The sequence below is a fragment of the Lissotriton vulgaris genome, unplaced genomic scaffold (assembly GCF_964263255.1).
Source record: "Lissotriton vulgaris unplaced genomic scaffold, aLisVul1.2 SCAFFOLD_1201, whole genome shotgun sequence".
NCBI classification, from domain to species: Eukaryota; Metazoa; Chordata; class Amphibia; order Caudata; family Salamandridae; genus Lissotriton; species Lissotriton vulgaris.
Genome location: NW_028254650.1, coordinates 397,464 through 412,487, shown reverse-complemented (window position 1 = coordinate 412,487; position 15,024 = coordinate 397,464). Strand labels below are relative to the sequence as shown.

Genomic DNA, 15,024 nt, shown 5'->3' with positions numbered 1-15,024 from the left:
CATTTTGTTTCTCCACCTTGCTCCATCAACTCCCCCCTTTGGTGATTTATCACTAAATATCTCCCAAAACTTGCACATTTTTATCAAAACATGTTCCAAGTTCTTCAGATTAATAAGCCTTTATACTTGAGTATCCTTTTCTTTAGTTTCTTTAAAAATCTTTTCTCGGAATTCCTCCATTTCTATATCACCTTTTTCTCTCTCCCTTTCTCGTTTCACTTGAATTATCTTCTTTAATGACTTTCTAACATTCCTTCTTTTTCTGTATATGCAACATAATCTTATCACTAACATAACTAATACTATTGGAATTAGTATTTTGCCTATAATTGAACTACCTATTTCTTGAAACCTATGTTTAACTGCTGTAAAACTTCTACCAAGACGATAGAGAATACCATCAACCTCCAGTGGTTCAATTTCTCCATGTAACGTTGTAATGTTTGTTATGTACTTTTCAATATTTTGACTTTTATCTGGAATATAGGTACAACAGTGTTGCACCTTCAATATCCCACAGACTCCTCCTTCTTTTGCTAATATAATATCAAGAGCAAGACGGTTTTGCATTACCATAGTTCTCATAGCAATCATTTCGGTGTTTACCATTAGGAATCCACCTGCTGTGTCTGTTGACAAATGATCTACTATCGTTGACAATCTTCAAATTCGGTTTGCATTGAAAGATATTCCCACTGCTGGTATCAGTGCTCCAAAAACATCACCTATTATTTCTATAACACTCTCTCTTTTTCTACGTCTTAACGGTTTACCTATCTCATGTATGCCATTTGTTCCCCTATCTACATGAAAGATTTTTGGATAGACCAAACCCACATAGGATGTCCTATACCAATGGTCAGGCAATCTATAATAAGCTTAGTTTCCACAAATGAAATAAACACCAGGAAAAACTGGATCATCTCCTCCTTTAAATCCCCAACCCCCTATTATTCTATAGGTATCTTTACATTGACTTGCTCCCACAAAATAATTATCGTAAACAGTATTATCTCTCCTGATACAAAATTTTCCCATTAGTGGAGTGTCAATATTTATAGCTACATTCACATTTCTCTCATCAATATTTTCATCATTGAATGTCCAATATTTTGATTTCTCATGTTTCACCCTTTCTTTGCGCTTATAAGCTATTCTTCTTTCCTCAACCATGTCTAAAAATACCTTTTCTTCCACTCTCATTTTACATGTCAGATTATTTTTAAAAGCATAGTCATGACTTAATTCATCAATTTCTAGAAAGTATTCTCTCATAACTGTAGCAGGCTTTCTTTTATTCAGTGTCTTATCAATTTTTACCTTTGCAAATACTTCATCTGAGTTGGAATAATGATATTCCAATTAACCTGTCTGGTAAAACAGGCTTGCAATCACACTACATGTAATCCCATATGTAAGTGGAAGGTGATGGTATGTCACCCCCTCAGAAACAGATGCAGGCAATTTCACACACACATAGCAATCACTTGCATCCATTGTCCTGATATACTCTGATAACAATTTTGAAAAAGTATTTTTCGAAAAGTCACTTATTGAGCTATCCTGATGTACTTCCGGCCTATATACATGCTGTTTGTTAGACTTTGACTCTGTCTCCTGTTCACTTGAACTTACATTCTTTTTCAATTTCAGTAAACTATCCTGGAAAGGAATTACAATAGCCAAAATTATCCATATCATTGTTAATAATCCAGTGCAAACCATGCATAACCTACACCATTTTATAATATAGAACATTTCGTCTTGTACTCGTTATTCACCATTTTAAAAAAAAATGTACACAGTGATTTTTCTAACAATTATTCTTCGACCTTGTGTCACTTATAGTTAGTTTTGTTACCTCTAACAATTTTTCTTCGACCTTATGTCAATTACACTATTATTTTTGTTTTCTCTAACAAGTTTTCTCCAACCTTATGTCACTTACAAGTTTCCACTTCCCTCTATAATACTTTTTTCTTTATCAGGATTTTCAGGATCTATTCTTTTTATCTTATACTTTGAGCAACGGTTGTCTTTTTCAACAATTCATCTCTTTACTCACTTTTCCCACTTGTCTTTGGGCAACTCAAATCTTCTTGGCTACTGTTTACTTCTTCAATTAACGGTAAAACAATATATGTCCAATCAGGTGATTTGTACTTCTGATTTGGTCTTCTCACTCTTTTTGGTCGGTGTACCACTTCAATCTTTTTTCCCAAGGACTCTCTTTGACTGGTTATTTCATGCACTTGTTCTTCCTGCTTTCTTTCTCTGTTAACCAGTTTAATTTTCGGCTCATCATTTTTCTTAGGCCAATTATCTCCTTTACAGAATCTTTTTGTCTTAGGCTCTGTGGTGTTATGTTCCACTCTCCAGGCCCTTTTCCTTGGACTCTTTCTCACTGAAGTTTCATCTGCACTGTCGTCAGTTTCGCTTTCAGTGTCTTCGACAGTTTCATTTATAATAAACTTCACAACGTCTTTGTCTTTTCCAGAGTCAATTTTCTTTTCTGACAGTTCTTTCACTCTGTAAGGAACATTTCCATAACTGGTACTTGGAATCTCATCCTTGTCGTGAGTTACTTCCGCTTTTCCAGTATCAGGATTTTTGTTCCTGTCTTCTGAGTTTACAGACTGTTCTTCAGAGTTTTTCTGATCACCAGTTTTCTCTCTGTTCTGCTCAATGTCCTCACTGGTGCTTTCTTCTACCAATTCTTGATCTTCAGATTGATCTTCAGAATTTGGTACTTGAACAGTTTCTTCTTCTCCGTCACTAGAACTAGCCTCTGAAACCTCCAGATGTCGATGTTCTTGTCGAGCTTCAGAATCTGGACCTTCCTCTGGTTCACCTTCAGAATCTGAATCAGTGGTACTTTTACCTTCGTCTGGGTTTTCAGGTTCAGGCACACAGATTGTATGGCTCGCATGAACCCACCTCTTCACTCCAGCACATTTAACTGCGGTTGTGCTAACCAGGATAACCTGTCGTGGTTTCTGCCAATGAGGCACCAAGCAATTTCTCCTGCGGTGCACCTTGATTCGGACCCAGTCTCCAGGCACTAGGTCATGAGCTGTTTTTTTCTCTTTCGTGTCTGAATCAGTTCCCACCTGATGGAACACAGAAGTCACTACATCAGACAGGTTTTTGCAGTAATCCAGTATGATGTTATCATTAATAGTTAACAACTTATCAACTGGTACATATGCCTGTCTCATTGTTCTACCCATCAGAATCTCATGTGGACTCAGTCCAGTTTTCCTGTCAGGAATGCTCCTCAACGTCATCAGAACAAGTGGCAAGGCATCTGGCCACTTCAATCCTGTCGCCAAACACATTTTTGCAATCCTGTTTTTAATAGTCCCGTTTACCTGCTCAACCACTCCTGAAGCCTCAGGCCTGTAAGCACAGTGTAGCCTTTGGCGTATATCCATTGCTTTACATACCATTTGTATGAGCTCATTTTGGAAATGGGGACCACGGTCCGTTTCAATGGTCACCGGAAAGCCAAATCTAGGTATAATCTCTCATAGAAGTAACTTTGCAACAGTTATTCCATCATTCCTCCTTGTGGGGAAAGCTTCCACCCACCTTGAGAACAAACAGACGACCACCAGAACATATCTGAGTCAATTACACGGTGGCAATTCAATGAAATCCAACTGCATTAGTGTAAATGGACCTCCCTTCCGTCCTATGGTTCCCAGACTCACAATTGTTTTCCTGTTTGGATTGATCTGCTGACACACCAGACACATCTGGCACAGACTCTCTGCAATCATCCTGAATCTGGGATTGTACCACGTTTGTCTAAACAGACGCAACCTGGCATCTCTCCCAATGTGAGCTTGACCATGGTATGCTCATGCCATATTTGAGATCATACTATCAGGCATTACTGGTCTTTCATCTTTATAAACCCAGATTTCATCTTCCTCTCTTTGTCTACATCCTGCTTTTAACCATGTATTGTTCTCCTCCTCATCTGCCTCTTCCTGCATTTGCCTCACCTCCTGCCAAGTTTCAACTACTGTGGTTAGCATTAAAGGACTTGGAACATGTTCTTTCTCTCTGTCCTTATTAATTGAAGCCAAATTCTTTGCACATTATTTTGCAATTGAGTTAACATAACGATTACCTTAGGGTGATGTAGTCATCCCCCTTTTTGTGTTCTGCACACTTGACCACAGCAATTTTGTTTGGTAACTGAATTGAATCAATTAGCATTCTCACAAACTCAGCATTTCGTATGGGAGATCCTTCAGAAGTCAAATAATCTCTTTGGGACCACAGTTGCCCATAAGCATGGACAACTCCAAAGCCATACTGACCGTCAGTCACTATGGTGACCTTGATCTCTTTGCCCAATTCACATGCTCGAATCAAAGCAATCAATTCCGCTATTTGAGCAGAACGGATCCCTTTCAGACAGGATGCTTCCAATACTTTTTCTACAGTGCACACGGCATAAGCTGCACTCAAAGCACCATCATCCGTTCTCAGACAAGATCCATCCACAAACATCACATAATCAGACTCAGATAAGGGCTCATCTCTGATATCTGGTCTTGGTTTGGTACAGTATTCAAGAACATCCAAACATTTGTGATCAACCTCACCTCTTACCTCAACTTCCTGGACATCAGGCAATAGTGTAGAAGGATTTACATTTACACATCAAGAAATTGCCACATTTTCTGCTCCTAGAATTGTCTTTTCGTACTTGGTGATCCTGCTATTGGTCAGGTATTGAGTCTTTGTCCTAGTGAGGAGCATCTCCACTGAGTGAGGTACATACACCCTCACAGGAAACCCATCACTATCCCTTCGCTTTGTTCTACACTGACAGTTGTAGCTGCCACTGCTTTCAAACAACCTGGCAATGCCTTTGCAACAGGGTATAAAACAGCTGAGAAATATGCAATTGGCTTTCTCAGTTTTCCATGTCTCTGAATCAATACTGACAATGCACATCCTTCCCGTTCACTGCAATACAGTTCAAATTCTTTTTCATAATTTGTCGTCCCTAAAGCTGGCGCTTTGCAGAGACTCATTTTTAACTGCTCAAATGCTTCCATTTCAGTTTTAGTCAGAACAATAGGGTCTCTGATATCTGCTCTGGTCAACCTCTGCAATGGCTTTGCCATTAGTGAAAATCCACTAATCCACTGTCTACAGTAACCTACCATTCCCAGAAACATTCTCACTTGCCTTTGAGTTTTTGGTGGTTTAATTCACTGTATCATTTTAATTATTTCTGCAGTAACTTGTCTTTGGCAATCTTATGACCTAAGTATTGCACTTCTTTCTGACAAAATTGTAATTTTGATAGAGACACTTTATGTCCCTCTTCGGCCAAATCATTCAGCAATGCAACAGTATCAATTATGCATGCATCTTTTGTCTTTGATGCCACCAAATGGTCATCAATGTACTGAACCAATATGGACTCTCCAGGCATACTCAAACTCTCTAATGATTTCTTCAGCAACTGATTAAAGATTGATGGACTTTCAGTATACCCTTGAGGAATTCGGCACCATGTCAAAATACGATCTCCGAACCGGAACGCAAATATTGGCTGGCTTTCTGGATGCAATAGAACTGTGAAGAACGCATTACACAGATCTATGACTGTATACTATTCTGCATCATGGGGAATTTGATATAAAATCACTGCTGGAGTTGGTACAATTGGACAACATGGGACAACTATCTTATTAACCTTTCTCAAATCTTGCACAATTCTAAAGGTTCCATTTGGCTTTTTCAATCCCATTATTGGTGAATTACAAGGACTACTCTCTATTTCTCTCAGTATTCCCTGCTCAATCATCTTGTCAATCACTGGGGTTATTCCTTCGATTATTTCTGCAGTCATTTTGTACTGGGGAATATTCGGGTAATTTGCACCTTCTTTTACTGAGATTTTTACAGGGTCTACATCTTCCATTAACCCAATATCTTCTCCTGTGAAATCCCATACTTTCTCTTTCACTGTCTCTTTCAATGCATCGGGTATCTTTTCTAGGTCAAACACAGGGAACAATTTATTCTGCTCAGCCTCAACCATGAGCATAGTCATTTTATACAGGCTATCTTCATCTGGGGTTTGCAATTCTATGCCATCTGGTGAACAATATATGGCACAGTTCATCTTGCAAAAGATATCTCGTCCTAACAGATTCACAGGACTACTATCACATACCACAAATTGATGCATGTCTTTGAAATTCCCAATCTCTATTTCAACTGGTTGAGTCAAAGGTGTTTTTATTTGTCTGTTAGCTACACCTACAACTTGGATGCTGTCTCCTGAGAGAGGAATATTTTGGACTTCCACTGATCTAACAGTGGAACGGGTAGCACCCGTGTCCACTAGGAAAGTTATTTCTACATCATTCACCTTTCCATTCACAAATGGACCAGACTGATCTACCTCAAGAGTGGCTCCAAGCACACACTCTTCTCCCTCTCTCAGGTACCGTCGGAAACTTTCATCCGACTCACTTCCACCCTCCTCCTGTAACCAATAATGGGGACACGCATTCACTCTGTGTGGTCTTGTTACCTGCTCACCTCCGCTGAATCCTGTCTCTGCACTGTATCTCTGTTTGTTTACACTGTGTTGAAGTGGCGGTTGTGGCACCTGACTTTGTTGATTTACTATCTGCTGTTGTTGCGGTTGCTGCTGGTCTACCTCATACTGCACCTGTGGATTCAATTATGTGTTTTCTGGATTAACTCTTGGTGGATACTTACACTCTTTTCTCCAATGCTCTATTCTGCCGCAATTATAACAGGGATATTTCTTCTTCAATTCTTCTATATTTCCTACTAATTTTGGTTTTCCAAAACTACCTTTCGGTTTTCCCTGTTTTGCATCAGTGCCTTTATTATCCAATTGCGCTACCTGCTCTGCCACTTTCACCTGTGCCCACATAGCGTTTTCTTTTAATTTCTTTTGCTTTGCATCAATTTCTTCACTGCAATATTTGGCCTTTCTCAAAACCTTATCTACTGTGCTCGACTGCCATCCTATTAAGGTATGTCGGATCATGTCTCCAATTTCCGGCCTCAATCCATACACAAATCGGTATACAAAGTGACTCATGTCTTTCTCACTTAATTCTTCATATCCACTGTACTGTTTAAACACCAACAACAGTCTCTCATAGAATGCATGTACAGATTCTTTTGGCTCTTGGGTTGTCCTATCTATTTTAACCTAGTCTGTCTATTTTGGTGGAATTTTATTCTTCAAGAACACAATCACTTGTTCGTATTTTCGCATTACATCTGGTGATGGGGCACCTGTCACTTTGTCACGGGGGTACTCTTCTCTTGGCCAATCTACAGATATTTTACATTCAGTCCATAAGTCTGCTGGCACAACTAGGTCGAATAATCCATCCAAATCAACCCATAGTACTTTTGAAACTTTCACAAATCGATGCACCTGTCAATACCAATCCACTGGCTTTTCTCTCAATCTAGGGAAATCATTTGTAAACAATAATATATCCTGTCTGCTCCAAGGAACATGTACATATCCTCCTCCAGCTATTTCTTTCATGGGGAATTCTTTTGCAACTGCCTCTTTTTCCCTGACTGGAAACGCTAGGGTAGATTTATCACTAATCTCCTCTTTCTTCTTTGCCCATTTAACTCTCCATTTACTCACATCTCCCCATTTTCGCAACATCACAATTAACTCTTTTATCTGTGTTAGTCTTCCAGCAGTATCCATGTTTTCAATGTCCTTTTCTGAAAAATCTACTCTATAGGATTTCTGCAATGTTTTATTTTTGGTAAACTTCACTCCAAATTCATTTGCCAATCCCTCCAATTGATCATGCACTGTCTTTGCTTTCCAAGTTATACTTTTACACATGAACATCAGTTCATCATCTTGGTACGTTTTTAGTCTGTCTGTTCCGATTGTTCCAATAATTAATTCTTCCATGTCAACTTTTATAATCTCGCTACATCCAGTACTTTTGAATCAAGCTCTTTCCATTTTAAAGTTTTAATCCAATCACTTAGTTCCTGATCTGATGGTCCTACAGGGGTTTGCGTTAAATCTATTTTCTCTACGCTCCTTTCTGGTGTAGCAGAGTCAGATTCTGCTCCACTTGCATATTTATTCGGTAAACTCTGATTAAAAGTTAAGTCAGGCGGATTTACATTATTTACTCGTTTAACTGCTGACAAACCTGGATAAATGTTTCTGTTCAGCTTTTGTAAGCCCTGCCCTAATGGGATTGTTAGACTTGGTTCTTTTACTCTCTGATTTTCAAACACTGGAATCACAGGCCCTATCGTCACTGGGACTGTCACTGCTTCTATATTTTTCGTAAGCTCTTGTATCTTTTCAGTTAACTCATTTGTAGTTCGTATATACTCTGCAGTACTTGTTTGTTCCTCAACTTGTTTTTCTGCTCTTTTAACACTCTCTTGTTCATGACTTTGTTTAGGGTTACCGAAAAGTCTTGATTCTACTATTGAGGTATTTGGGTTGTATCTCACTTCTACTCTTTCTGGTACATCTCTAAAATGTGAAAATTTGCCTTGGGGTTACTGTCAAGCCCGCCCTGGTGTCAACACGCTGTTCTCCACTGCCAGGTATAAGACTCAAGAAGTTTCCCTGGTTTTACCGTTCCTGTGGTTGCAGAAACTCATTGATTCAAGAACGGTATAACAGGCTGGTCAAGTCAGCGTTGTGCCGCTCTAGCGCAAGGTTAGCGTTCTAGCCTTTCTTAATTCGAGCGGCCATTTCGTGCACGCTTTCCCTGAGCACTGCGCACTTCAACCGTCATTCTGAAGCGAGCGGCAGCATTCCGGAGAACCTCTTCTAGGTTCTCATTCTGGTTGCCGTTCCGTTGGATTTCATCATCTGGTGAAGATTCTTCTTGTCTGATTCCTCTCAGCCTGTCACGGGTCATCCCTGAGTCGCAGTTTTTCCTGTTTTGACCCTTCGCCTCGACAGTTGTGAGGTAAGCCGCTTCGGCTATTCCTAGCGGATTATCTTCCAGTTTTGGTTTCCTCGATGGAGTTCGTCTAGCGCATCCTTTGTATGATATTAGCGCTTGGAATTTCAGAGACTATCAAGTGATGCTGTGTTTAGTCCTCGTCAGAACTCAAGCCTTTTCAGTTCCTTCGCAGCATCTCTGTCTAGCGACTTAGTCCTTTGAACTCTACCAAGCAGTCGCACCTATGAACTCTAGTGCCAAGAGTCATTAACGAGACTTCGTTGGTTTAAATCATCAGAGCAGCCTTCTAATCACCACAGAGACTCAAACATTGATCATATAGCGGAATTCCAGTTTGGAGCTTGATTCTCTACCTTGCGGAACTACTTCTTCCCTGAACTGTATCCAGTCGGAGAAGTGTTTAGGGGTTATAATATATGCGCATATAGGTTATATCTTTATTCACACCAAGTGATGTCCTGGCTTCCACTGGAGTAAAGTCTTCTTCCACTATCTGCTATTTGAGTCTTCAAAAGAGAGCAGCTCAATCCACACTCTTATCAGGTACTACTTGAAACTGTGATGTCATTGAAGAGTAAAAGGTCAATTGAACTGTGAACTGTGAATTGGGAACTCCAAGCCTTGAGAGGACGTATTAATGTGTGGTTACTTTTACAGGTGTCCTCAACACATCGCAATCTAGACGACACCAGGGTGTGGCAGTCTCTCTTGTTTGTTATCCACTTCCCCTTTCCCTTTCGTTCCTGGGCTCAGAGGATTCTGGGTGCAGGGGCGATTGGGAGTTGGGAACATATCTTCTGAAGACCCCCGCTAGATCGCCCCCACAGACCACAGGAGTACAGGTTAGTCCTCTTGACAGATTGAAGTGCCCCAATAGACACATTGTGCCTTCTGTCTGGGCGAGATGGCTGAGGGTTGGGATATGAAGGCTTTGACCTCGGTGCTTGAGGGCATGCAAAAACAGTTAAGCGACACTCAGGAGGAGATTAAAAAGTCAAATCAGGAGACTAGCTATTTACGGCAAAGATTAGACGAGTTAGCTATTAGTCCAAGTCCCAGTTTTGAAAGATCAAAGTTTCAGAGTTTTGCTCCGTCCTCGTCTTCTTCAGAGTTAACTACCCGAGTAGTACATGCCATGTCACCTACTATTCCTTTAGCTCCTCCTGAGAGGTTTCATGGGGATCCTCATAAGGCCCAAATTTTCCTGACACAGTGCTCGTTGCACTTTTTGTGCAAACCCATTTTGTTTAAGGAAGATCAGTCCAAAGTGGCTTTTGTTCTGTCTTATCTGAGTGGAGATGGAGCAGCATGGTCTCTACCCTTGGTATCAGCAGATGATCCAGTACTCTACAAGTTCGAAGACTTCAAAGCCGAATTTCTACGCATTTTCGATAGAAGGACCATTTCACAGGCCACCGACAATGAATTGTTGGATCTAAGACAGGGCAATAAGGAGCTGGTAGCTTATATTGCGCAATTTAATCAACTCATCGTAGAGACCAACTGGCCCGCTGCCAAGAGAGCCGCCATTTTCTACAGGGGACTTAAAGATGAGCTCAAGGATGGTCTAGCTCAGATTCCCAAGAGACCAACGGATTTGTCGGAGTTAATCGATTTAGTGTTGCACATCGATCAGCGGCAGTCAGAAAGGCGGAGTGAGAGACGCAAGGATTTCAGGTCGGTTCCGCCAAGGTTGGATCGAGCTCGAACCGAAGTCAGTAAGAGTCAGGAAGTCACTCAGGCTGAGGAACCTATGCAGATCGGATCAGTGCGGGGTCCTCTCAGCATGGAAGAACAAGAGAAGCGTCGAGCAGGAAGGCTGTGCATGTATTGTGGCCTACCGGGCCATTTTGTTCGCGAATGTTCTAAGAGGCCTAAGAAGTCTACGTTGGTAAAAGATCGGCTCCACCAGTAGACGGAGTTGCACTGGTGGAAGCGACACAAGAGTCAGCTCCAAAATCGCAGTCTTTGGCCAACACTTTACAATGTTCAGCACCCCATCTCATTCTGTCCAGTAGGATTCAGTTTGGAGAAGCAGTTCACCAAAACATCTCAATTATGATTGATTCCGGAGCTACTGGAAATTTCTGCGATATTCAATTTGCTAAATCCTTGGGAATTCGATTTGAAAAGAAATTAAAGCCTGAGCCCGTACGAGCTGTTGACGGAACAAACCTGTCTTCTGGGCCCATTGTAGCAGATACGGGGACCATCACGGTATTAGGTCCAGGGAACCACCGGAGTTTGGTGCGATTCAATTTAATAGACGCTCCACAGTTTCAATTAATTCTTGGTCTGCCTTGGCTCACCGAACACAATCCCAAAATTGACTGGGCCAAGCGCACGCTGGATATGTCATCAGAATATTGTCAAGAACATTGTCAAGCATCTTCTCCAATGGAACTTCATCAGTCCATGTCCTCTAGTTTGGCAGATCAAGTTCAAACCATTTGCTCTTTGGAGATTCCGGAGATTCCTGAAGAGTACCTTGACTTGAAGGAGGTGTTCAATGAACAGGAGGCGCAGAAGTTACCTCCTCATCGAGTTTACGATTGTCGCATTGAATTGGAGCCAGGAGCAGCGCTTCCATGCAGTCGCATTTATGCCCTTTCAGAACCTGAGAATGAGCATCTCAAGGAATACATCGAACAACATTTAGCCAATGGATTTATACGGCCATCCCAGTCTCCAGTGTCGTCTCCTCTCTTTTTTATCCCTAAGAAGGATGGATCTTTGCGAACCTGCATTGATTATAGAGCGCTCAATTTGGTCACTAAAAAGAATCGCTATCCTTTGCCCCTCATTTTGGAGCTCTTGGACCAGGTCAAGGAAGCATGTATTTACACAAAACTAGATCTCAGAGGAGCTTATCATTTGGTTCGCATGGCCGAAGGAGAAGAATGGAAGACTGCATTCCGCACCCGGCTGGGATTATTTGAATACCAGGTGATGCCTTTTGGGCTCTGCAATGCCCCAGCTGCGTTCCAGCACTTTGTAAACGACATTCTTCTGGAATATCTGGATCGTTTCGCAGTTGTGTACATTGACGACATTTTGATTTTTTCAAACAGTCGAGAAGAGCATGTGAGTCATGTACGAGCCATTCTGGAAAGATTACTTGAGAATCAGCTGTTTGTGAAGCTTGAAAAGTGTGTTTTCCATTCGTCCAAAGTAGAGTTTCTGGGATTCATTCTGTCGCCTGAAGGGGTGTCTATGGATGACACCAAATTGCAAGCCATCAAGGGTTGGCCAGCTCCTCGATCAGTCAAGGAGATACAAAGTTTCCTTGGATTTGCAAATTTTTACAGACGATTCATTCATGATTTTTCAAGTAAGAAGAGCCCCATAACTAAATTGTTGCGGAAGAACGAAAAATTTGTGTGGGAGTCAGCAACGGAAGAGGCTTTTCAATCTTTGAAGGGGGCATTCACCACAGCACCTATCCTTCAGCATCCTGACTTGAATGTTCCCTTTTTTGTGGAGGCAGATGCCTCGAATTTAGCTATTGGAGGAATTTTATCTCAGCGACATAAGAACACTGGTCAGCTTCATCCAGTTGCCTATCATTCACGAAAACTCACCCCTGCAGAGATTAACTATTCAATTGCTGATAAGGAGTTATTAGCGGTCAAGGACACCTTTCAGGTCTGGCGGCATTATCTTCTGGGAGCCAGACATCCCATTACAGTTTTCACTGACCACCGAAATCTCCAGTTTCTGAAGTCCGCGCGAACTTTAACTCCTCGACAACTGAGGTGGTCACTCTTCTTTGCAGACTATGATTTTGTCCTAGCCTATAAGCCCGGAGCAGCAAATGCAAAAGCAGACGCCTTGTCCCGGTTGGAGTTTGGAAGCGAAGCTGAGCACCAGGCGAAGAGTTTTGTTATTCCCACCGAAAAGATTGTGGCCACCTCCGTGGAAGACGATCTGGAAGACAGGATCCGTGTGGAATTTTCCCAAAAGAAGTTTGAAAATTGGATTACAGAGGGTCCTGACCGAGAAATCAAGGAAGGAAAGCCTTATCAGTCGGGAAAGGTGTTTGTTCCCAGCGAAGATCTTCGAGTAAAAATAATTCAGCAGTTTCATGACCATCTATTAGCTGGCCACAAGGGAGTTGCAAAGACTTTGGATTTGATCAAGAGAGAATTCATTTGGCCGGGCATGGAAGCTCAGGTAAGACAGTTCATAGCCACTTGTGAGCAATGTGTCAAAGGAAAAGTCATGAGACAACTCCCACAAGGTTTACTCCAACCCATCCCAGTGGCCCCATCTCCCTGGCATACCATCTCTATGGATTTTATTGTTGATCTCCCCTCCAGTCAAGGGAGTACAACTATTTGGGTGGTGGTGGATCAGTTTTCCAAAATGAGCCACTTCATTCCGTTAAAGTCCCTGCCGACAGCTCCTCAGTTAGCGGAACTGTTTGTCCAACATGTGGTCAGGTTACATGGTATTCCCAAGGTTGTGATCTCGGACCGTGGTCCCCAATTTGTGTCCCGTTTTTGGAGGTCTTTTCTAAAAGGAATGGGAGTGGACTCTCGTCTGTCTACCAGTTTTCATCCGGAAACGGATGGACAGACCGAGCGGGTGAACCAAGATTTGGAACAATATCTCCGTTTGTACCTTATGGATCGGGAAGGCGACTGGCCTTCCTTACTTAGTACTGCGGAATTTGCGTACAATATTTCAGTCCATTCTGCCACATGTTTCTCCCCGTTCTTTTTGAATTCTGGGAGGCATCCTAACATGAGAGTAGGAAAAGTCGATATAGAGGTTCCGGCTGCCCAAGAGGTTCTTTCTAACTTACAACAAGCTTATCAGTTGGCCTTTTCTAATCTTTCTAAGGCTAAGGCTAATTATAAGAGGTCAGCGGATCGTAAAAGAAGGGACAGTCCTCAGTTTAAATCGGGAGATTTGGTCTGGATCTCTACTAAACACATGAGACTTGGGGGGACTAAGAAGTTCCAACCGAGGTTTGTGGGCCCTTTCCCGGTGGTCAAGATGATAAACCCTGTCAGTGTAAGAGTCTCCCTCCCCAGTACAATGAAAATCCATCCCACCTTTCATGTCTCCTTGGTCAAGAAAAGTCCGCCTCAACTACGGCGGGAAGCCCCTCCAGTACCAATATCGATCCAGTCTTCAGAAGAGTTTGAGGTTAAAAGAATTTTAGATTCCAAGCTTAAGAGGGGAAAATTGTTCTACTTAGTAGACTGGAAAGGTTATGGTCCCGAGGAAAGATTAGTGGCAGCATTCCACAAGACTTTCCCTTTGAAACCTGGAAGGGGGGTTTTGGTGGGGGGTACTGTCAAGCCCGCCCTGGTGTCAACACGCTGTTCTCCACTGCCAGGTATAAGACTCAAGAAGTTTCCCTGGTTTTACCGTTCCTGTGGTTGCAGAAACTCATTGATTCAAGAACGGTATAACAGGCTGGTCAAGTCAGCGTTGTGCCGCTCTAGCGCAAGGTTAGCGTTCTAGCCTTTCTTAATTCGAGCGGCCATTTCGTGCGCGCTTTCCCTGAGCACTGCGCACTTCAACCGTCATTCTGAAGCGAGCGGCAGCATTCCGGAGAACCTCTTCTAGGTTCTCATTCTGGTTGCCGTTCCGTTGGATTTCGTCATCTGGTGAAGATTCTTCTTGTCTGATTCCTCTCAGCCTGTCACGGGTCATCCCTGAGTCGCAGTTTTTCCTGTTTTGACCCTTCGCCTCGACAGTTGTGAGGTAAGCCGCTTCGGCTATTCCTAGCGGATTATCTTCCAGTTTTGGTTTCCTCGATGGAGTTCGTCTAGCGCATCCTTTGTATGATATTAGCGCTTGGAATTTCAGAGACTATCAAGTGATGCTGTGTTTAGTCCTCGTCAGAACTCAAGCCTTTTCAGTTCCTTCGCAGCATCTCTGTCTAGCGACTTAGTCCTTTGAACTCTACCAAGCAGTCGCACCTATGAACTCTAGTGCCAAGAGTCATTAACGAGACTTCGTTGGTTTAAATCATCAGAGCAGCCTTCTAATCACCACAGAGACTCAAACATTGATC

At 42.1% G+C, this 15,024-nt stretch overlaps 1 pseudogene; it reads right to left on the bottom strand.

The window, feature by feature from the left end:
* Nucleotides 1–2,239: 2,239 nt before the first annotated feature.
* On the bottom strand, nt 2,240–6,085 carry LOC147659478 (uncharacterized; annotated as a pseudogene).
* Between the last annotated feature and the right edge of the window lie 8,939 nt (nt 6,086–15,024).